The sequence below is a fragment of the Lasioglossum baleicum genome, unplaced genomic scaffold (genome assembly GCF_051020765.1).
Source record: "Lasioglossum baleicum unplaced genomic scaffold, iyLasBale1 scaffold0515, whole genome shotgun sequence".
Classification (NCBI taxonomy): domain Eukaryota; kingdom Metazoa; phylum Arthropoda; class Insecta; order Hymenoptera; family Halictidae; genus Lasioglossum; species Lasioglossum baleicum.
Genome location: NW_027469575.1, coordinates 8,387 through 34,171, shown reverse-complemented (window position 1 = coordinate 34,171; position 25,785 = coordinate 8,387). Strand labels below are relative to the sequence as shown.

Below are 25,785 nucleotides of genomic sequence, written 5' to 3'. Positions count from 1 at the left end.
GCTCGCAAACTGATCTCGATAGATCGACGGATATGAAGGGAGAAACGTTAAAATTATGTCAGGGGCAGTATCGGTTTTGTAATCAACGTTTTATAAGCGCGTGTACCTCGCTAGTAAACGAACGTTATAATAAAAAATGTCGGTATTCAGAAACACCCGGCGATTCGTGGCAAGCGGCGTGGGTCGATGTCCACGTTATGTATACTTCCGTCCATTTCGATGTCTGAATCGATGTCTCAAGGAAATTGTCGCCCTCGATGCGAACTGGTCTTTCGGATATTTCTATAGATACATCGTAGCCCATGACTAAAAGTAGTGGGAGGAAAAAATAAATTCTATACTAATTCTGTTCTGTAAGATACATTTGTACTAGTAATGTCTATGAAAATAGGAATCCTTGCAAAATTCGCAATGGAGGCCATTGTAACTATAATCACACTTGCGCGTGTAGTTATTTAACAGAGGTAGACACACTCCACCATTGTGTCAGGAGTTTTCGCTGCTAGGACACGGTAGGCCATCGTAGATTTCCTTGTTATGTCGAGTATCGTTGACGGCCAGATTCTGGTAGGTTTTTCTTTTCATCGTCAATCTTTGTATCACGCCTACCAATCTAGTCCATGCTCCAGCCTCTCGATGAACTTCGCGTCAGTCTCTGCAATTTACCACAAGATGTATTTCCTTTTGCACGAACTAAATCTCGTGTAAATTTGTCCATTGAAATTAGACTCGCCTTAACTTACTTGACACCGCCAACCTAAAGAGGCATTTCCAAGCTCAGTCCCGTTAAAGGACTTCCGGATAGTCTTCTGGCAATTCCGTTGTCCAACTGAAGAAACTTCTCTGCTTAGCCTGTTGATACGAAAACAATTTGACGTATCGAGTGTAACTGGATCTGGAGAGATAATATTGGCGATACCATTTCCAAGATTAAATCTGAATTACTGTTTGCCGTGGACCAGATTCAGGCTAATGAAAACACCACGTCTGTTGTTCAATTGGCCATTGTAATGAAGCAAACCGTCATTCGCGTGTGCGACGATCCACAACTTGATGAAAAATGTATTCGCCACTCCTTCCAGGCTAGGAAGTTCCAAGACACCGTCTCCAGACATTTCGGGCATAAATAGCTCCGCCACTTCAGCGGCAACTATAATCAAATTCAATATAAGGTCATTGGATGACGAATAATATTTGTGTGCCAGGCGAGGAAGTAAGATTACCACAGATAGACAGTACTTGTATTGAAAAATAGAGAAAAACCGTTACTCACGGTTTCACAATGTTTCCCAGTCCTGCCAGGTGGATACATTCAAACGTAACCACCCTGTGAAGCAATATCGCAAGTGGCTCCGTATTGACAAGATTCGCATATACAAGGATCTAAATATTACACGCAGCTCCTGCCTGTAAACCGAGGCGGACAAATGCACCTGTAATCAGGAGAGTCGTTCTTTTCCACTGCGTAATTTCCATGTTCGTAATTGTCTTCGAAATCGACAACGTAATCGCTGATGTTCCATCTTCGTTGATCGATCGTGGTGCATTGCAGTCGCTTGCACCCTACGACGTTCATACCGTTCTCGTTCTTATCCTTCCCTCGTTTCTGGATTCTACTGCATTCGCGACTGTTGCAGAGGTCTTCTTCGAAGATGGGTTGGCGGCTAGTTCCGCCGTCCTGATCTCTTTGTCGCGTCCTATGTGGAGATCGATGAAATTTCGATTGATCTTCAGTTTTCGTATGCAACCGCGGAAACCGTGACTGGGGCCAATATTGTCGTAAATCCTGAGAAAATGTGAAAATTCGATATTAACGCACTTTGAGTTAGAAGCGAGGAGGTGAAGGGAAGTACGAAGATTTTAGAAATTGTTAAAGCTAGAAAATGATCGGTGTTCGTGTCGTCAAGAATATAAAGGGAATACTTACTTGGAGTAGTTCGTAGGCATATTTCCAACGAATGTATCTTGGCTTAGGTCAAGAGATTTCAACATTCCTTGACTCTGACCCGCGACGTTCTCTCCATCGTTGCAAATTAAAACACCATCCTTGTGATACCTCTTGGTTGCTACACGGAGGAAAGTCTTCGTAGGAAAGTCTCCTCTCAGGAGAGGAGTAATTTACAGGACCATTTCCTAAATTATATCGAGACTGTATGCACCTGCAATGAAAATATAAAATATGAATTTTTCCTTTATACTTGCCAAATTTTTTTGCTAACGCGACTAGTGCTCGATCTAACATACTTCTGACAAACTCCGAATAAAATTTCTTCCCTGTGTCATTCAATTAAGAAAACCTTCGATTTTCCTACAGTAAATTTTAGTGCTCTAATTCCCTATTATAATCCCATCCGGTTTCGACATATCTTCTATCTATCCGGCATCTACACTCGATCGACATAACGCAAAGGTCTTTATTTTGCATGTCCAAAAACATTCGAAACGAATCATTGCACCGCAACCGCTTGAACTTTCTGAATAACCCAACAAAATGTTATACCGGCGAAACTAACTCCGCGCCAATGATACTAATTCAAAAGATAACAACTATCAGACCCGTCGACGATGGCTGACGAGACGAAATCCCCGATGCCGTCGCTCTTCTGTTGGTTGTAAGGTACAATCCCGTTGTCAGCATTGTCTGACGTAGCCTTTGCCGTCGAACGACGGCACCTTGTAATCCTTTTTGTCATCTCCAGATTGCATAATAGACCAGTGTAATTTGGACGACAGATGCAAACGAACGTCGCGCTGGGCAGATCGGCGCACGTAGATGTCGCGTGACACGGATACGACAGGCAGGCACGAAATTCTTCGTTCGGCATGACAGGTACGTAATTAGCTGGAAACGGGTTAATTAGATTCTTTTCACGGTCGTCATAGGACACAAGAAACATTGGACATTTCAGCAAAGAAGGGCCCTTTCTCTACCTATTTCCATCGCCTTCTTTCCTTTCCGTTTGAACAGCACTTTGCTGGTACGACTATAACGCGAGAACGTAACGTTTGTTTTGCTTTCACGTCAATTAGTGCTTCCTAACTTCCATTGTACTCCTCTTGGGAAATACCAGTCGTGATATCATTTTCAAATGATATTTACATAGGTATACCCTTTTCGCGACATCTACCGTGATAATTATCATTTCGTGCTACTTCAGCTATCTCTACTGTCCCACTTTTACGACAATCAGTTCTCCTCGCATTTGTTTGCGGTTTTCAAAAATGTGACAACTATCTCAAACCTTTCATAGTTATTCGTTCCTGACGTAGACGATAGTAAGAACTACTATTTCGCATATGTGAAAATATTTTTAAAAGTTAATGTATTTCAACAAAATCTCCAATACGTTGAACTGATACTCGATTTAAAAAAAAGTTCACTTTTAAATCCACGTTTTATCTGATAATACTATTTAGCATTCAGTTGCAGGAATAAGTATCTACACGACATTCTTTCTCAAATTGGTTTAAAGCAATGTACATATGGCCCATGTTTATTTTATGTTAATCGAGAAAAACATTTTTCGTATTGCGGAGTACACGTGGATGACACACGATCGTGATGAGTAGCACGAACTATCTCGTGAAAAGATACGTGGAAGAATTGATGAGATATATCGAAGTAAAGGAACTAGGCGTGAGGCTAAACGTGTTCCCGGGATATAAGTAGGGCAACAGGAAGGGAAAGTGTTTATTAGTCAAACAGGTTATATGAACAATTTATTAAAATTTTACGGGACGATTAATGTTAAAGAGGTAAGTGCTCCAATGGATACTAATCACAAAGGTCTGACAAAGAACAAGAGAGTCAGATGAGCGATGAAAAAATATGCCAGGAGATGTTGGGAAGATCGATGTGTTTGTACGTCCAAAATTGAGTCCAAGTGTCCAAAATTAATGCATTTGGGAGCACTGAGGCGTATTTTAAGATATTTAAAAAGAACGATGAACTATAGGATTGAATATGGAAAAGCAAGTTCGGAGAAGAAGATAAGATGCGAAACGGATGCTTCGTGGGATAGTACTAGAGACGCAAAATCATTTAGCGGACTGCTTCTCTACCGAAATGGTGATCTAATTCATTGGAGAATTAAGAACAATCAACAATCGAAAGTGAATTGGATTCGATGTTAGATGAAATAAAAGAAATTTTTTACGCGTTTGGACGGATGAAATATTAACTGAAATAGGTGTGTGCAATGATTATGTGTATTAGAAAATAAATAAATGGTGAGAGAGTGTGAATTTGGTTTTAAAAAATGTGAACGTGCAATGCGCGAGCACGAACGATGGCACAAGTGTCGATGTACGTGTTTTTGAACGTGTAAACGAAAAATCTAATGAAACAATTTTTTAGTTAAACGAATACCTTATTTTTCCTTCGTTGTTACTAGTTATGTCTTATGATAGAATTACTGGAATTTAAATGTGAAGGTTCAAATGGAGTTTAAATTTAACAAAACAATTTGTAGTAAAAACAATGCATAATTACAAAAAGAAAATGTTCTTGTAAAATTTAAAAATAAGCGTGAATAATTAACCTACGAAAAACGAAAATTGTCTCTGTGTAAGGATCAGAACAGACCTCTCAAATAGTTATGTTAGTGAGGAGGCATTTTAATGTTGCAATAATATTCAAACTTTATTTAAACCTATATATACCCCAGAGGAAGTTTGCAGTAATCCGAGGTTACGGGCTCGTATCCGATCGATGAAAATCGGGCCAACTCCGACGAACTCGTAATCCAGCGATTTCCACTAATCGAGCATTCGCACGTGTAGGACCCTCGACCGAACCCGGCCGAGCCCACTCGAATTTTCTCGACTCTATCCGACTGCTCGGGTACCCCACGTTTCGAATTGTCTCGCGTCCTTGCACTGCGGGATAAAAAATCGATATTTTATCGATCTGTACGTTCATCGTATTTGAGATACTATTTGCAAAAAGTAACTTGAGCACAATATTTGTTTTCACTCCAATTTTATTTTGTTTCCTTTAAGATTTGAGACATTTCTCCGCGAGAAAGGCCAGAAGAATTATCGATTAAAATATTTTGATTTACCTATCAGAGAATGTATAGATTCCAAACGCTTCATCGACATCTGTACGTGCAGTCCTAACTCTTTTACAGGACAATAGATAATGTGCACGAAACATAGTACAATTAGAGTGTTCTCTGATTATAAATAGACGTATCTACTGCACGAAAAAAAAATCATTTACATACCTAGAAAAAAAAATGTTGACACTGAACAAAATTTTTCAACTGATTGCGAAGTGGTTACGCAACGTTTCATAAACTCGAAAAACAATGGATGAACGAAATCGGATCAAACCACGAGACACGTGTTTATTATATTTATTTAAATTTGCAGTAAAATTGCTAACGTCTAGTGTGAGAAGTAAAAACTAACTTTCATCGATGCTGCCGGATTTTCCCGTACATATATATGCTTCATCGCGTGATTAATTAATACTAATAATACTATCAATTTAATACATACTATATACATAGTACTTATCTTATATTAATGTAGCAACAGATCCCACGAACTGTATCCACCTGAAAAACAATATTTTAGGTGTTGTAATAAGACGTAAATGAAAATATCTATAAATACTTTCACCTGCACGACCGAAAAGATGTTCGGGTAAAAATTGCGAATAAAAATGTGGTTCGATACTTGGGTGTACATCTGGACTTTGGGTTGAGCTTTATCAATCATATCGAAACGCAGATCGAGAAAGCTCAGAGGGCATTCGCCAATCACAAACGTCTGTTTTATTCAAAATTGCTGAGCACTTGTAAGACCGATACTCACATATGATTGCCCCATATGGTTCAATGTAACGGCAAGTACAATAGAGAAGCTGAGGCTTTTCGAGAGTTACTCATCAGTAACTATAAACTCTACGAATACGCGGAAGTAGTGAGAATAGATTTGTTCATGCTCAAATTAATTCGTAATCATTGGGCGAACATTAGAAACACAAAGAGCAATAGCCTAATAAATAGCTCGGTATACCCGAACACCGGATATTTCGAGAGAGCCCGCCTAACGGGATACACGCCCTCAGAAGCTTTTGTACATCCGGACGGTCAAGGGTACATCCAGAACGAGGAAAACGTACCCTTGATCTACTACATGCCCAGAAAAGCGAACAGCACAGCAATTCTGTATAACACAGACGGCAGTCTCAACAATGTGTCGAAGGTTAACACAAAACTATCAAAAATAGATCGCGAAGATTCACATCGCAAGAACGTAAACAAATATTGGTGGCTCGATCCGCGTTAAAAGCAACTTGTATATAATGTTAAGCAACATTTGTAAACATTCATGTAGAAATAAACAATTTTCCCCACCCTTAGTTGTACTATTATAACCACATTTCTTCCGTAATTTTTCAGATTGCGTATATAGCATAAGTTTTATACACTGTACTCTTGTAAGAATAAAGATATATACCCACTCCTCCTCCTCCTCCCGTCCCCCTTCCCTCCTATCTATTTATTTATTTATTTATTTATTCTTTCTAGTCATACCCCTTTCCCCTTGCCCATCTAAAGCTATAAATCGTATAGTTTTCGGTGCGTTTCTATACGTAGGCAAACTCGCCACTAAAATAAGATAGCTTCTAAGTTAATATTATCCTATAGCGATAAGCGCGATTGCATAAGTTTATTTCTAAGATCGCAAGTGCTCCACGCTGGAACCATCGATCTCGTAAGCTAAGTTTTCTTTTGTAAACCTTATGTACGTTTTGGTTCTCTCTTTTTGTAAAAATTAGTGTGCCGCGAAATGCTGCCGGGTCTTTCCCCAAACCCCGGCCCAGCAGCAGACAGTCGCGTGTCACATTGTCCGGGTCGGAAAGTGTTTTTAACACGTTAAACGTAACGAGATCCAGTAATGGCTATGTTTCCACAGGGGCCCGTCGCCCGTAAACGGGTGACATTATTCTTCGACTAATTAGGATAGGATTTTTGAGGTAATTTGTAGTAATTTTGTTTGTAACAATTATGACGAGTATAGACAACAGAAATTGACAATAAACTATAAAGTAAACTAGATGAAACGTTAAAAATATACCTCCATTTAAATTTGCTTTTAAAATATTATAACATTTTATTAGTTAATTCGATACGATAATATTTCTAACTTTCATCTACACTTTTGCGCTGTCTAACAAACATTTTAAGGATCAAGAAATAGATAAAAATGTTAAAAATATGAAAGTTTGGTATAAATGCAATTAGATATCTCATAGTGATCTTTTTTTTCGGAACGCTTATCATATTCCCCACTTCGAGGCCCTTTATACTTTGAAAGCATCTTCCGCAAAATTATTTTTTAATACTCTTTAAAAAAATTTCTTCTAAAAATAAAAATGATACCTACCAAAAACATGTCTTCTAAAAAAGATCCTCCAATATATCACGAAATAAACTGTGGTTACATTTAAACGGCGCAGTTTCGGATTTGGGCCCTGGGGAAAACTCCACCGATTTACACTGAACGTTCAACGTGTTAAAAGCTTCGTTTCAAATAAAATTGAAAAACCGTGGAGTTGGCCAAACAGGGGAAATCGTATGGGACACCTGGAAGAAAGGAAAAGTCCGCCGATTCCAGACACTGGCGGAGAACCGGAGCGCGGTGACTAGGCCCAGGAGTGTACAGCACCTGGATCCCCCACTGACCCATTGTTAGCCAAGTCCTCAGTGCCGGAGCCTAATGTCAGTAAATTAGCTTATAAACTAAGACACAGGTGTCTTCCAGATGGTATAGTTCCGCGACGGAACAAGATCCGGTCGTGAACGGGAGGAAAGTTTGTAATAGGCATTAGTTCTTTCTTCAAGAATCAACTATCTATGAAAGTGTGCGAGATTTGAAAGTCATTTCTTCGTTTTCAAATATTTTTCAGAAGCGGTGAATAATTCAAATTTTGCTTTGTTCGTTGATGACCGAGTAATAGACCTGCTTATATTAAAAGCAAATAGATACGCCGAACGAAAGTTAAATAAATTCGAGTTAACCCCATCCTCACGGATACATAAATGGACACCCATTAATTCTGAAGAAATAAAAAAATCTTTGGGATCGATGTTATGGATGGGATTTGTGAAAGCAAACCCTGCATCTAATTATTGGTCGAAAAGCCCATTATATAATTTTCCTTTGCCTCGTACTCTTATGTCGCGATACAGATTTGAATTACGACTTTAAAACTTTCATTTCGCTGATAATATGTCTACTGCCCCTGAAAATCGATCTGGAAAAATACTTCAGCTTTTCGATAAATTTCAGAAAAAAATATCAGAAAGAAACGTTCGCGCCTGGGGAAAACATTAAATATTAGAAAATTTAGAGAGTTGTTAGCTTTGAAATTATTAGGACAAACTGACGAGAAAACCAAATCCACGAGTTAACGTAGTCAGCGTAATATTGCTATCCGAAAAAATTCTTCTGGGCAAAGCATTAGACGGGCTTGCAAAATAAGCTATAAAAATAAAAGACTCCACACGGACCGATCAAAGGAACGAGCTAATATTTAAAAAACCACAACTTTTTTCCAAGATTGCGCTGATCATCCTCAACCTTGTATGTACTGTTTTAAAACATTCCATTGCAATAATTTTTTTAACAAACGTTTATAACAATTAATTGGTTTCATATTTTGTGATATAACTTTCGAAATACCTACCAATCTACCTTGTAAGCAATGAGATTAGCGTCACCCGAATACGGGTATGACGCGGCCAATCAGGATTTATGACGTCACCCGTATAGGACTGACGCGGCAGTGAACGTGATAAAGAATTGATCTTTTATACATCAAATACAGTAAGAAATTAGTTTTAACGAATTATTTATGTAAATTTTTAGGAAAATAAACTCGTAAATAAAAAAGAAAAGAACAAAAAGAGAAAAAAGACTTACTAAATGTAGAGGACTACAGATGACGACACGATTCTGCTGATTCACGCATTGTTACCATCGTAGAATCTTCAGCAGGCTGAACACTGAAACATTTCATAAGAAAAAGTAAAATTAATTAAGAAAAAGCGGAGAAAAATGTTTCAAAGTAAATGAGTTACATTTGAAAATGATGACGAACTTTTCAACCAGGAAAGTCATAAACGTAACATAATAAAGCTACTGAAAAGATGGAAAGAAGCTGTAAGAAAGGGATGAAATACTTTCTAACTACTTTCTATTGTATGAAGAGATACCGATTAAAAGCTAGGAACTTCGGATTCTTTTCAGGCTGCCTAATACGTAGTGATGGAAATGGTTCTTCTAATCTTTTTTTAACCGGCAGAAATAATTCGCGAAACGAGACGGACCATTTGGTTTACAATTTACATTCCTATTTAGTAACGTTCGAATAACAAAATTAATGTCTCGTTTAAAAATAAAAATAAAGACAAAAATGCACCCTTTCTTTATACTCGACGAATAATTATGATGTAACTATTATAATGAATTATAACGTTGGAAAACAATTAAAATATGTGTGTAACATATGTATTACAAATAAGATTTTTTTGCGGAATATATACAGATGCGTGTAACGCGGTCTAGAAGAAAGTTCAGTAGACATTTACAAATAAATGTAATAAATAAGAAATATATAAATATATAATAAATTATTAAGAAAACATAATAATTCGTTCAGTTTTCTTAATTACTTAAACTTCCTCGCTCTTTATTTTCCGTAATTTACAGTGTTATATATAATCAGTTTTGCTAGTACCTATAGATTTCTTTAAATAAATAAATCGAAGAAAGGTATGCCACTAAGCAAGGGCAAATTAGCTTGTTTAAATCCATTTATTGAGGCATTCGGTATCCTCAGGTGCAGAGGGTGACTAAAAAACTAACCCCACAGTTACGCGCAGAAACTTCCGATTTTATTGCCGCATAGACGTCACATAACAGAATTTCATATTAGAATTCAACACGTACAACAATGGCATGCAGGTATGCAGACTATCTAGCACGAGGTCAGACAATCAATATTGGCCGATAATCGGTAAAGGCATTACCCGAAAAATAATATTCTAATGCGTTCATGGTCGTAAAGTTAATCCAAAAACACCTCGGTATACAATAGGAAATTTTTCAGCTATACGAGTGGAGCAATCGCGGCCCATTAGAAACGCCGGTATAGATTATTGTGGGCTTTTCCTCATAACGGAAAGAAAGGTTCGAAATCAAAAACGATTAAAGCAACGAGGGCAGTACATTTATACGTAACGTTTCAATTTATACAGACAAAATACGTAAAAGTATAAAATTGTGATTCGCGAATCTTTATAATTGGAAAGAATACATTAGAATTTTGAAAATTGTTTACGTTTACTATGACAATAAACAAAACATTGACAGTTGATTTTAATATAATCTGAAACTTATTCGTCTTCGATAACCTCTGTATCGTACTTGGTTCATAGATCTTACAATTACCAATATTACAAATATTATATACATCTGTGTTACATTTTGTAAAAAACACAAAATTTGAAACATCTCCAAAATCTGATATTTTATGCTTTTCATCGAGTTTCTTTTTCTTTCGAAGGATATTTTGAAAGAACATACCTTATGAAAATCAAGTAAAGAGGAGAATATTTGCTAGGGACTCGTTTCCGAACATGTCGATTACTAGTATTGATATTTGACATTGATATTGACAGTTGTAGAAAATTATTCATAAAGCAAAATGTCTTATTCTTGTCATAAAATAATTATTGGAAAGGTGCCCTAAAATCGATATTTGCAAAACCATGGAAATATAGAATATGTAAATGCAAAAATTGTAATGGCCTTAGCTTTAGTAAAAGTTCACGTCACGTGAAACTGAATGAAATTGCAAGAAAAAATTCGAACTCGACAAAGCTAATATCGAGTCGAAATATATTAAATACTAATATACGGTAAATTCTGTCTATTTTTCTCGCAACAATTTCTACGTTTCGTGACAAATAGTTCGGCAACACGGTTCTCCAAGACTTAAAAAATTAAAGAATTTGATAATTTTGCTTGTTAAAAAAAAAGGGAATGATCGCAATGGTTACGATATAAATGTTACCTCCTTCTTCGATTAAAATAAATTCTATTCAGCAGTAGCTTGTATATAATATACAAAGGATAAAATTTGTATAGGGACAATACCTTTTCTTTAATGAAAAAGGCAGAGTACTTCGGTAATAAATTACATGCACTTACTAAGCCACACTGCGACAGTTTTGCCCCAACATGCATCAAAATTTTAGATCTTTACTCACGCTAACCCAATATAGACTGCGAGAAGCAGATAAATCATTTTATCGTGTCTAAGCTCTCAAATCCGGTTAGAAACGTTTTAATCGGTTGGAAGATGGTCCTTTACGACAAAGTCGCTGGTGGAGGAAATTCATTCTACAGGGCGAAATCCTTTGGGGGTCACCCGCACGTGGGTGGGCTTCTTGAGGGGTGACCGATGAGGTCCCCTTAAATTTATGGCTTCGAAAGTCGTGTCATCAAGCACACATGGCCTGATTCTATGGCATGGCCCTATTATTAGCCAAATCCTAAGTGCCATTGCCTGGAGCCTAAGCTTAGAAGAAAGGAAATGCTAGCGCCGGTAACCCGAGAAACATGACTGTAGAGAATGCTAAACGTAAATCAACATCCCATTTGAAAGTTCTTAGTGTGAACTAAAACAGCATTTATGGTCTGACTGACAGAAGACAGTATTGGGACTTCTAAGTCTGGGTTATGTCCCGCGATGGGACGGCAAGGAATTATAAAATCCTGAACATTCATAGCGAAAAATTGTAATGAAAATATGAATCGATCGAATCTGTATAACCATAATAGTATGGAAACAAGAGATTTAAAACTCTGCTCTATTTGGGGTATATGGTCATACTGATGGCTGGACTGCTCTGGCGGCAATCAGAATCTCGGTTTTTATATCTAGGGGGGGAATTGCCTTTTTGCTGGGTTTCTCGGTACGCGGCGGTCGTTTATCTGCGGTTCCTTGCGCGATCATAACGCTTATGACCTTCGGTTTTAACGATCGGGATTCCAATGTTACTTCTCTTTTGCTTACAAATATGTATGTTTTAATCATCGCTAGTCGATCGCAATATTATTACGCGTTAGAATCTTCGTTGTTCGGTATATAGGTATTTTACTTGTGCTTGTTTGGCCCAGGGTGTGTAATGATGGAGAAATAGGATCATGTTGGGAAGTTGAGGGTCGGATTTTTTGGATGTGTTTATGGTACTTGGTTCTTAGGTGATAGAGGTATCAGCGTGGTCGTTTGTTATCGATAAGCGTAGATGGTGCTAGTTCTCGTGAAAGAGCGTCTGCGTTATTGTTACTTTCCCCCGGTTTATAAAATCGGTTTATTATTCTACTGTCGAATTATTCTAATTTCCTTTACCGACGTGATATATACTAAGGGTTTATGGTCTGTTATTAGATAAAAATTTTGTCTGCAAATGTAACGTCGGAAGGAGTTTGTGGCGTAAGTTATGGCGAGGCATTGTTTTTTTATTGTTGAATAATTTAGTTCTGCTCCTCGTTCGATTTATAAAATGATATAATTCTGTGCGAATTTCCTTGGTAGTCTTTAAAGTCATATAAACCTTCGTAATAAAATTAATCCTCGTACGCATTAAAAATAAATATTACGTTAAAACCGTGGAGAATTGAGCCAGAATAATTTCCCCCGTTACGGCATAAATAGTACCATATATATAATACGTGTTTATAATGGAACAATACTAAATGTTAATAAACTTCTTAGAATTCATTTAAATTTATTAATTTTAATTTGAGTTTATTGAATTACTATTGCATTTTGTCCCTCGTTATATTGTCCAATGCGCTCAGAGGTTAACAAGAAAGAGCAATTATTACAACATTACCTCGCTCAAGAATGGTTCTTTCGATAATTTTCGAGAAATTTGCGCGTCATTCGTTTAGTATTCTCGTGAAGAGTTTCGTGTTTAATCCTGAAGCTGGATCCAGGTATAATATGAAGGCAATAAGAGCGGCGGGAAGAGCAGTGGTGCACTTGGTTGGTCGCCTTGGAGGGGCGGCCGTAACCCGTCAAACGTTCTTCCTAGTCGCTGCCGAGGCATTCAGTGTCGCAGCGTCTGTGGATAATCTAGTGTTCGTTTCATCGAGAACATATTTAAGTTTCCTTTCTTTCTTTTAACGTTATTATAACGCAGTCGCGTATTGAAATGTACGGAGAAACTCGAAGTGTTGTGCGTTTTTTTCTTTTGACTTGGTTGCTGCACATTTTGTCCCCTTTTGGCTGCGCGAAGTGAACTACTTCGCAGAATTGGCAACTACATACGAAGATGACCGCAGCGGTTGGTCACCGATAAGTTTTCTTTTTTCTATACTTTCCCTTACGTTCCTTCCATTACGTTGTAAAATTATATTTATATCGTGTGTCATATCCTTTCGTTTCATTTAATATACATAACGATACGTTAAATCGTTCTGTAAAATATAAATACTCGTTGTGCATTCTTGAAACGATATATTTATAATTTTACATTACCATTAAAATATTTTGCATACAATTTTAGACAATAGTGAGTAATTCGGTACGAGTAAACAACAAAATTTCTCGAATATTCGTATAATTAATTTCAATTATTTACTTGCATCGATAAAACTGAAACTGAAAAAAAAACTGAACATTTGAGAAATGTTGTATTTACTACACGACTATATTTTTTTTCCACATTTTCGTATATTTTATATTATTATACCTTTCCTTATTTCTTGTATCTTTTCTTTTCATTTATGTACGTTTAGATGTATTCGACCTTGTGCAGTACCTCGCGATGACACTATCTGTTATTGTACGAATAGTTCTCCTGCATATAAATAAACCAATAATGTTGATAAATGCAACTTAATTCGGTTTTAATTGATTGAATATATAATACCTTTAGTTTCGCAACGCACGCGGTCTATAATGAATTTTCCCTTTTTCGTAAAGTACTCTTGTCCGGCATTTCGCTTAATTTTCTTTATTCGATGCGTGAATTTCGTTTATTTCCTTCTACAGAAACCAAGTTCTCAGTAACAATATCCTCTTCTGATGAAGATTCTATTTCTATAATTCATCTTTTCGTTTTACGCCTCATTATTTTGTTTTTCATAGTGGAATTATCTTCATCCTCCGATTCTAAGATTATTGTTTTGTTTATATTTATGGATCTTATTTCTGTGTAAATTTATTTAAAATAAAATAAATATTTTCACTTGTCATAAAATAATATTGTCGTAAAATTGTTGGAGGAAAATAAAATAAGTAACCTAAGATTGTAACTTTTGGCACCGGTGGCCACTAACCCCACCACCTGTCTATGGAAATTGGATTTACACCACTTTCTTAATCAATGGTTACGCAATTTCTTTTACAGGTCAATTTTGAATCGAACAAAGCACTGGCATTTTTTAAGATATTAAATACTAATTAGTTATAAACAAAAAGTTTACCCTAACTTAAGCACAAATTACGTCATACCTCATTTTTCTTTAAAAATGACTTATACCACTTTTTAAATATACGGTCCATATAAGTATTTATAAGAAATGAGAGGAGCGAATGAAATGAGAATGAATGTAGAATTTTAAAGTAAGTTTTGACAAAGATTTCACGACATTGGGAAAAATTCAGGAAATTGTGAAGAATTTGAAAGGAAGAAGAAAAACAAAACTTGTAAATTGGAAGAGAAGGCAATGCTGATATTAGCATGGTTAGGAGATATAAAATATTAGTATCAGAGGATAAAAAGTGCATATAAATATTGGAAAAGTTCGGATAATTATATATAGAAGGAGGTAGACATGATGGACAATCGGATGTTTGTTAGTTTCGCTATAGAAATATTAGAAAGAAAATGCGATGGATGAGAGAAAAGCCAAGCGAAAGTCGAAGTCGAAGTGGAAATGTGAAGATAATTATAACTGTGACTCAGTCATGTCACGTATTTAAAAGCGTTATGATTTATGGAGAGAAAGAATGACAATGGCAATTCCTTTCTCTTTATTGATTGCGATAAAATGGCAGGTGTCTGTTACATTCTACGTTAGATAGAAAATATTTTAGGCACCGAAAGGCAACGAAAATGGTTTATATAGATTTAAAAGCCGTTTCGCGGGACACAGCGAATTTTCTATCGATTTCGACTATTTTCTCGCGCGATTATTTTTACAGGAGATATTTGCCGTGATTACTATGCATTTTAACACATGGACGAAGGTTGCACGAGTTGGAAACCCTATCGCGGGCAGAATTTACGCGGAACGGATATTTAAAAAGCAATTCAGATCGCAGGAAATATCGATATGTTCACAAATATCTCTCTCTCTCTCTCTCTCTCTCTTTCTGGTAGAGAGAACACACGTGGCAACGTTAGGTCGCCGTGGATCCTAAAGCTAACCGTTCTTCCGTCCGAAAAGTTTCTTCTTTCCGTCCTCGAGGATTATAACTCCACAAATTCAATCTAATGTCGGCTCGAGCCGAATTTCGTTTTATCAAAATTTTGGGCCAACGTAATTCGAATGGGCGAGCCGGCGGAGGGAAAACGAGAAATCGAAGGAAACGCAGAGTTAAAAGCAGAATGTAAGACGAGACGAGATAGAAGGTAGGGCGTAGGTTGGTGTACTTTCTCAGCGGGGTTGGGGGAGGGCGGTAGCAACCGCTTCCACAAAGATAATGCAGTTATTTCATGCCCGGGTACCGGTAATTGGCTGCACGTTCGCGGCGAAGATACACCGGTACGCTTCTTGCCACTGCCTAGCGAACTTGCGAGCTTTACCCATGAGACAGTGCCATCTTCCGCGGGCCAATTTCTCAGTCATCGAGTTAATGGATGCATCTCGCGAAAATTAGCCGCTTCGTATACCACCCACCGGCGATGGAGGACTCGATAACGCATCGTCGACAATCACGATACATCGTCGGCTTCGGTGCTGCTATCTTTTGCCCTATTTTATTCTTGGCTAGAGCTTTGCACGGGAAGAGTAATCGTCATCGGTGCTTTTCAGCTGTGTCGTGAGTATACTTCGTTTTTCTCTTTGAGGTGTCTCTCGGATTCTTGAGGTGTCTGGAGGATTAGGAATGGATAAATTGGAAAGTGATTTTTTTCGTGTCTTATTAGATATTTTAAAATATATTCAACGGTATGACTTGATACATAGATTTCAATTTTAATGAATTTTTATTTAATCCTTTGCACTCGAAAGGCGATGACTTGGTCCGATGCCTCGACATACTGTTTTCTAAGTTAGGCTTTGAAATTTAATTGAATTTAACCTTTTGCACTCCTATGTAGAATGTGATTTGACATCAGGAAATTATTTCGAGAGAATTACAAAATATAACAATAATGTAATCACAACACTTGAATGCGTTGGAAGTTGCTGGTAAGAAAAATTGAAATAGAATACAGAGTGAAAAAAGTTAAACTATTTTTCAGGAGTCTAGAGGTTCGTTTAACCTATTCTTACGTTCTTTATGAATCGGTTTAAAAAGCAGAGAAACGAACGGCCGCTTAGTTATCCGTGGTATGTAAAAGTTTCGATTTAGAAGAGATTTTCTCAAGACTCGTGATCGAGCTTCTAATTTCGTTGAAGTACGTGTCATTCTAACAGGAGTTAAGTATTGAAAAACTTGCTGTGAACGAAATATGCTCGGCGAAAAGCATTAAACAACATATTACAGTGATACTTATCCTAAAAAGCTCAAAATGTATTATCAGAGCTTAATATTCAACGACATTTTTTCTTTCATATATCAGAATACATTAGGTTGTGACATTATTTCAAATTAGCTTGTGAAATTATTTTAAATTAGCTGTCATAAATTCATCATATACGCTGAAAATCAAGGTTCAAGTTTTACACGTATAATTCTGACTATAATTTGTAAATTTCTCGCTACAAAATTTTCATTCATCATGCCAATGTAAATCATTTTTTACAATAAAATCTCCTCGAATTCTACCTCCGTTTTTAGAACATTTGAAAAATGTATTACCGTATCTTTAAAAAGCGAAATTAATTAATTCCATTTCTTCTTTGCCAAGTAGCGGATACTCCGATGAAAAATTCGTGCTTCTAGTATACCAAACGCTTTAATTATACCGAATGTTTAATCAACTAAGGCGCAAACGGCTGAAGCAAAGCCAATCTTCTGAAAGAACCGCGTCAAAATGGTCTTCTCCTTCCGATGATTCTATTTTGCCGCACGTTTTTGCTTCTAACAAGAAAAGTGTATGCCCGACGAATCCCGTTCCTCTTTTCACGGAGGCAAGTTGCCTTTTAGCAAATGTCTCGTGTGAGACGCCATTACCATGCATAACAAATGCTAAGTATTCTTCCCGTTATCGTGGATATGCTGAGACATTGAACGAGAGCGGCGCTGTACGTTTACAGTATGTGTTTAACGTCCCAACAACGGAGGAACTTGTTTACGCAAGAGGAAAACCAAGGCACGTATTGCGCAAAGTGAAATCGAAGGTTCTAGTCCCCACCATATAACCAGACCCTTTCGATAGACCCACAGGCAAATTTGATCGCTCCAGTTGGCAAAATCAAATTACCGAAATTGAAACTTTAATTCAATGTACTCTCTTCTGGAAAATTAAACAAGGACGGGTAGAAATGGAAAAATATTTTTCGAAACTATTTGGATCCAGATTTTTACTTGACTAGACCAGTTTGCAGTGTAACACAATGTTTTTGTATTATTAGGTATAACGGTGACTAAAAAGTTGGTATCACTGCCTGTTTCGTGGAAGCGAGGATGTTGATAATTCCACATAGGAAATTTTGTGAAATTAATTTTAAATTCATATTATTCTAGTATTATTATAACAGATATTGCCATTACTGTACCACGAGATAGTTATTCGCAAATTCTTCTTTCCTGAAAACTTAGCTTCTATTCTCGAAATATTTTCTTAAGAGGATTTTCTAGCGTGAAATCCATCTTTCCAACTTTTTTAGGAAATCTTTTGCAAAGAAAGTATACCTTTTGTAGTCAAATTGACAAGATCTATTTGTACGTATTTCAACGACACTTAATAATATTTTGGAACAAAAAATGTTAAAATTGGTAATATATAACTGCATTCTCTCAAACATAGTCTCTCGGTGTCTTGATTCTTCGCTGAATCACTACAGTATTTTTTAAATGTTTTTATCTAGTATGAAATACATAGACTTTTACAACTTACATTATATATTACTTATACATCAAAATTATTTATAAAACTTTTCTTTATAGAAGTAAGTTTTGGTGACATTTTGTTTTCCGATATATTATGTTTAATATTTTCTATCTCATTTGTATCATGAGCAGATATTGTTTTCAATTTCTCTGCAAAAAGACAAAATGTTTCATCATTAAATGTTGAATTAGTATCAAGTGATTGTCTGGATGATTCAGGATATTCCTTCCCTTCTGCTGAAATAGTATCTTCTTGTAGTTCTCTCTTCTTAACTTCATTTATTGAAGTTGATACATTTATGTTATCTTCTGTATTTACTAATGGTGAAAAATTATGTATTTCTAATCCTGTAACTAAAAGTGATTGATCTTTTTGTATGTACAGGCATAAACAGATCAAGATTAATATGATTTGTTTGTTTAGAATCTTTGTTAGAACTTTTATTTTTTCGTTTTATATTTTTTTATTTTTAAACTTGGATTACATTCCATTATATCCTCTTCTATAGATCTGTTAGAATTTTTTAACCTTATTTCTATATTTTCCTTAGATATATTTGATACACATGGTTTTAAAAAACCAGAATCCTTGTACTTTTTATGAATTGTACTATCAGCTAATTGTTTATCTAAAAGAGGCATTGGTTGTGGCTGTTTATTGTTATTTTGTACTAATATATTATTTATATTATGCGATGTGCTAACTTTCAATCTTTTTGCCATTTCTGCAACAGATGTACATTCCGTTTCTTCATAATAATTTTGTTTAAGTGGACACTTGCTTTTCTTTAATTTCTGAAATAGCATGTCTTGATTAGATCTCTTACTTCTAGAATGTTTCTTTATAAGTATTGGACTTTTCAATAATATATCTTCTTATGCTTTCTTCTTTCTTTTGTTTTCTTTTTCATTTTCATTTTTAAAATCACTATAATTATATAGATACCGCAAGACATCCTCTATTTTGGTATGTCTTACTTCTGTGCGATTTTTCAAAGTAATATGATAATTCTTCACATAGCGATGTATGCTGTTCTTTTAGTGACTGCAACATGAAATTTATTGTCGCATTAGCTGCTAAAAAATTAGAATCTGTCCGACATAATAGTCCCACAGCCAGTTTAAGTGGAAGAAGAGCTGAAACAGTTCTAGATATTAAATCATATTCACTATTAGAAAAATTAATTTGCAGGTTTGAGTCGATAATTGCTTATTGGATTGGATTTTCCAGTTTCAAAAATCGTTCCATTATTGGGAGTAAACTGTTCCAACGTGTTTTAGAATCCAATATTAACATTTTCACATTTTCAGTTTGTATCTATTTCTGTAATAAGACATTTTTTGTAGGGGAACGTTTAAATATCTTAACAATTTTCCGAATTTTATTAATTACAGAAAACAATTCTTGATGACTTAATATTTTATCTCCATTGCAATATCTTCTTCAACAAAGGCATTATCAGTATCATTCTCCCTCAAAGTCGAAATCAGAAGTTTCTATATCCACAGTATTTTGGTTCTTTTGTCCTTTATTTTTTTCGGTATAATACGCCTATTACTCCTAATCGAATTCCATGAGCATTAGCACAATTGTAATTTGCACCAATCAACTTTCCAACCTTTTTCATAACAGTTGCTCCATCTGTCGTTATGGATACGATATCTTCCTTCAGGGATAATCCATGTTTTTCTAATTTAGATTTCAGCACTTCCACATACCAGAACCGGTATTTGAACCTGTGAATACCGGTATTACGAAATTGTGAAATCGCTTGAAATACAGGTATTCGGTATCCTGGTATTGCAATCCGTAGTCCCAAAGCAATTTGATTCATGACAAATATCTCAAATGGCAGAATCTGTATTTAGGTAGAAAGAAAGAAATCACACGGTAAACGCAATCCCAATAGAAAAGAATCATTTTCAAATCTGACACAATTTTTAACATCTTATAGTATGTAATTTTAATTTGAAATTTAGAATTACATATAAATGTTGTAATTTAAAGATATTTACGCTATGATGTTTACTTTACAAATTGTACAATTTAAATATATACTTGTGACAAATTATTTCTATTTTCTGTTTTCTATTTTGCGGAATTCAAGTATATTGTTAAACTATAATATCTTTATTGGATTCTCAGGAGGAAAATGTTCCTATCAAATTCCATTTTGGTACAAAAGCTACACCTATCTTCAAAAGCAAAATATAACAAAATATTCTAACGGAATATTTGGATTTTGTAACAAGTGCGTGAATAAATTAAACACTTTCGAGTGGCACATGTATTCGAAAATAAATCGAAGGTAACGTGTATTTACATTGTACGAAATCGAAAATAAATATTTCCAATGTAATTATTAACAATTAATCGCGATGCAAATCCTTTGAAAACAGGAAAGACAGTACATTAAATGTAATTCCGGGTGGCATCGTATTAAGCTTCTTTCCTTCTTATTTTAGATCTTCTTAGCGGATTCTGTGGTTTTATGGACACAATCATATCCTGCCGAGTTTGTATATAAAATTACGGTTGCTGTCTGTTTGTCTTTAATACAACGATATCACCGGTTTGCATTTCGATACTTTTCGTTATATTAATTTTCAATTCAACTGTAAATCGTAATCGAAGTACCACGTTTCTCAGTGTACTCGTTACATAACAAGTTAATAGAGCCCGTCATCGATCGTATATATTTGTTACTTTTTTCTATTGTTAAATTTTACAATTACGGATAAAAATGGCGAGTGACAAGTCAGGCATTTTGTACCTGTTTGACTGACTTTCTGAACCGGTTTACGTTCCTAGAGGAAATAAAAAAGTCGTTCTTGACATTCCATTTGATTATCTGGGAAGTCTTCGTTTAATTACATCACTTGGATTAACGATGTGGCTATTTATTTATTTGCTTCGAGGAAACACGACTGTTTTATTGTATGTCGATCTTCCCTCGTATTTAACGATTTTAAACATCTTTGATTGTCTGTTCAGCCCGAGAGGTATAAATCAATGGACCTCAGCCTCTTAATCGTTTCGACGATGACACAGAATCGAAGCTTTCAGTGAAGAAAATCACTTTTCCGGATATTAATATTCCATTGCAGCTTGGACGTAATCAGGCTTTCTCTCTGTTCATTCCAACACATTAAATTTGCACGAAGATTAACAGATTTACAACAGCTTGAGAAAGGCACGAAGTTTAAGATAACTTTGCATGTTTAGACTAACCTTGTCAGTTAAGATAACACGAAAAATTTGGAAATACCACTAGTGACAGAAGTATTTCCGGACAGATTCATGGATAGCGGGATATTTTCTAGAGTTAAGGAAGAGGCTAATATCGTACCTGAAGGTGCCAGAGTGCGTAAAAACATTTTGTAACTTGCACGTTTAAAAAATCACCATATACATACCATATACTAGCAGAAAAGTATCATAAATCTTTGTATCATACGATACATACGAAATTATTATTATTGGCATTTCCATCGAATTACACCGTTAGGTTAAAAAAGTTATAACAAAGATTTTAATATCGCATCTATTCCAATTCATAGATACCAATCGAAATCCCAAGAAATTATACTGCATCGGACCTCGACAAGGAACTTCTCGTGTCGCTTATTGGAGAGATGATATCGGTATCAATCTTCGTCATTGGCATTGGGATCTGGTATATCCGTTCGAGGGTAGCTTTAAAATCGTCAACAAGGATCGACGAGGCGAGCTCTTCTACTACATGCACGAACAGATCATAGCTAGGTAAATAGTAAAAGCTCAACCGACCGATAGACGAATTGGTCTCTTCGACATCCAAGATTTGGAAAGATGGCGTGACCGCATCTACGAAGCGATTCATACGGGATTTGTGATCGCTACCAATGGTCAAGCGTGCTTGGGAACATATTTGAGGCCAGTATCCTAACTCCCAATCGAACCATGTACGGAGATCTTCATAACTATGAGCACATCGCTATTACTTACGTTCATGATCCAGAGCTAAGCATACATGCGACGATAATAAAATAAAATAAAATTTCGAGATATAAATTCCGAATATTCAAATAAAATATTGGGTTTTTCGGAAAGCCATTTCGTTTCTTTCGGTGAAAATGAAACACGATTTTTAGGCCAAGACGATTCACGTGGCCGTGTTTTTCTCTTAGGAAGAGACGAAATTATTTTCCGAACAACCCAATAATTAAATAATCGTTACTTTTTTATTCGTTTTCATTTTCAGGAAAGCTTCGGTATCATGGGAGACATGGCAACCGACATGAGGGATCCAATATTCTACAGATGGCATGCTTTTGTTGACGACGTCTTCCAGGAACATAAAAACACGTTGCCACCGTATATAGAACAGCAGGTTAGATATTTAAATATTCTTAAATCTATTTTGGTATATAGATTGTATATAAGATGCACACAAAAACATGAGAAAAAAAATTAATGACATTTAAAAATAAATACGTTTACGCTAGATATAATTACGAAACTAACATAAAGGTAATAGAAATAAATGTCAATAAATCAAATAGGTACACGAACGATATTTGAAAGTTTGTCACTTAAATATAAAATTAAATTAAATACGCATAACACGGGAAAGTTCATTTTGTAAGAACCGATAGTTTTTCGAATAGGAATTAAATTCTTAGTAAAGCAAGCTTGCAACTGAGTACAAAATATTTCTTTTTGGTTACAGTTAGACTTCCCTGGCATCGAAATAGCGTATATCAAGCTGATCACCAATAACCATCACAATATCCTACACACTTTTTGGAGAAAAAACGACGTGGATATATTACATGAACTGGATTTCACTCCTCGTGGAGTTGTTTTAGTCAGATTCACGCGCTTGAATCACGCTGATTTTACATACAAAATTGTCGTTAATAATCGTAACAATGCAACACGAAAAGGCACCGTTCGTATCTTCATTGGTCCTGCCGAGGACGAGCGTGGGCTACCGTTTACTTACAGGCAATAAAAGAATTTGATGATTGAAATGGACAAGTTTATCGTTATGCGTTTTTTCTTTTTTTCATCGATATTAAAATTGATTCGAAAATACTTATTAATAAGGACACGCGTGTATCGCATCGAGTAAATCTCAGAGTGTTTTATACTTTAGTGAAAAATAATAATTCATTGTAACGGAAAGATTAAAATAATGGTTAATAATAGAATTAATATCAGAGTAGAGTAGAGGAATCGAAATATTTTTGAGCTTGGTCGAGCTTGGATTTTGAATACCCATTTTTATTGATAAACGTTTGAAGATTTGTCTTCTAAGAATATAGCAATCTTTCATACTCGGAGATATAACTAGTGATTCATACTCATAAAACGGTGTCAATTATTAACCCATTCGCTACTATGGGTGATCATCAACTATCAAAATGGTTCCAGAAATTAAAACATGTGTTATCGTTCTGCTTAGTTTTCTTCGTAAAGAATTGCAAGCATTTAGCTCTCTTTGAAAAGAATCGTAAGCGTTTAGTTCCCATCGCAAAGAATTGCAAACGTTTAGCTCTCTTTGCCAGGAGTTGCAAGTAGTATCGCGATGATTTACCTTTCCGATCTCTTTTTTTTCAAAAAAATTGGTCTCGAATGTTAAAGACTTGGTTCGCATAATATTTCTCCACCCTTGACACGACGCGGCTTTTTTCCGCGGCGAGGCCCATCGTAGCAAAAGAATTAATTTATTTATCTTTCCAATTACAATTGCACAATTCGCAATCGTATATTTGATTGCAGTTTTTCTCCAGGAAAGGACGTAATTGAACGTAAATCGACCGAATCTTCGGTGACTATACCATTCGAAAGAACATTCCGTAGTTTAGATGAGAGACCAGCCGGGGGGAGGGGGGGGGGGGGGGGAGTTTGCAAAGATTTGATTTTTGCGGTTGCGGTTGGCCGCAACATCTGCTGGTACCAAAGGAAAGCAATGAAGGCTTTCCGATGAAATTCTTCTTTATGGTGTCCGACTACACCGGCGACGTTCTGAGTACTATTCAAATAATCCTTAATTTTATAAACGCGAATTTATAAAACTAATAAACATCTTCCTGTTATTAACGCAGGTTGAACAAGCTGAAGTAACTGGTTGCAAAGATGCTGCGAGTTACTGCGGATTCAGAGATAGAAAATATCCGGATGCACGTGCCATGGGATATCCGTTTGATCGTAAACATCGTCCAGGAGCCGAAACTTTAATCGAATTTCTTACCGGAAATATGGCGGTAACCAAAATAACAGTCCGATTTTCCGCCACCGTTTTATCGAGACCCTCAATCTGAAAGCATGAGCAACGCTTTAACCATTAGGTAATGGTAATGAATTCACAATTGCTTAAAAATCGATCTAATACGTACATTGAATTTTTTCAAAATGAATAAAACAATACGAATACGTACGCGATGTACATATGTACATCTATCAAAGATACCATAATCGTGGTAATAATGGTTTTTGAACGACAGCATTACCGAGCTAACGATAATTTATCATTTTCTTTTATGTACACATGTGTAACAATTCACCAGAGACTTCTTAATTTCAATTTATTTAGTATAAGATACTATATTAACATTAAAAAATATAAATTTGTTACCAAATATTTTTAATTTAAAAATTGCATAAAATTTATTTAATTGTAATTTTTTAATTAATTATTTAAATATTACATTTATAATTAAGTACACTGCAAAATATTTTTAATTTACAAAATTAATAAAATACAAAAAATATAATGCCGATAAATATGAACGTACTAATTTATCTTAAACGAAAAAAATAGATTGTTTTCAAAAATAGAATACTAAAAATTATTACAATCTAAATACTGATGAATTTTATGAATAAAATCTCTCTTCGTATAAATAACGATACTAACCATGATTTTTATTACACATTTTGTTAACATTCATACATGTCATATAAAAATAATATTATGCAGAAAAGATACACTAGTAATCTTGTTTGCTTATTAATGTTTCCAATACGGCCGTTACGTAATGCAAGACATTTTCTAGCGATACGTACTCACATAATGTAAAAGAACTATTGTTATTTTTGTAAAATTTGTATCACCAATTATATTTATAATTGCTACTACAATGATAATTAATGATATAAAATGACATGATATATGATTTGTCCAGCAAGAACGCATGTCTTGTATGAATTCAGTTATCAATTACTGTCATAATTGTCAAGTTAATTACAAGAATAATCAAGTTACGCACGTTAGTTATAACGAACACATCAGTAGTGTTTAATCATCAACCACGGTAGATGATCATATCAGAATACCTAAAAATTCTCTCTCAATCAATTAAAATGAAAATTATCAGAATTTCATTTTTTTCATCACAGAGTGGTAACTCATTCACCCGATTAACGTATCGAATACAAATAGACAGTCATTGATTTCAAGAAGTGATGAACATAATTTTCATCAACTTAGTCAGACTATCTGAGACATAGTAACTTTACTGTTTTTGCGAAGAAAAAC

At 35.4% G+C, this 25,785-nt stretch overlaps 1 pseudogene; it reads left to right on the top strand.

Annotated features, from left to right (window-relative positions):
- The first annotated feature begins 5,838 nt into the window (after positions 1-5,838).
- Positions 5,839-24,599, top strand: LOC143220237 (phenoloxidase 1-like; annotated as a pseudogene).
- The last annotated feature ends 1,186 nt before the right edge of the window (positions 24,600-25,785 follow it).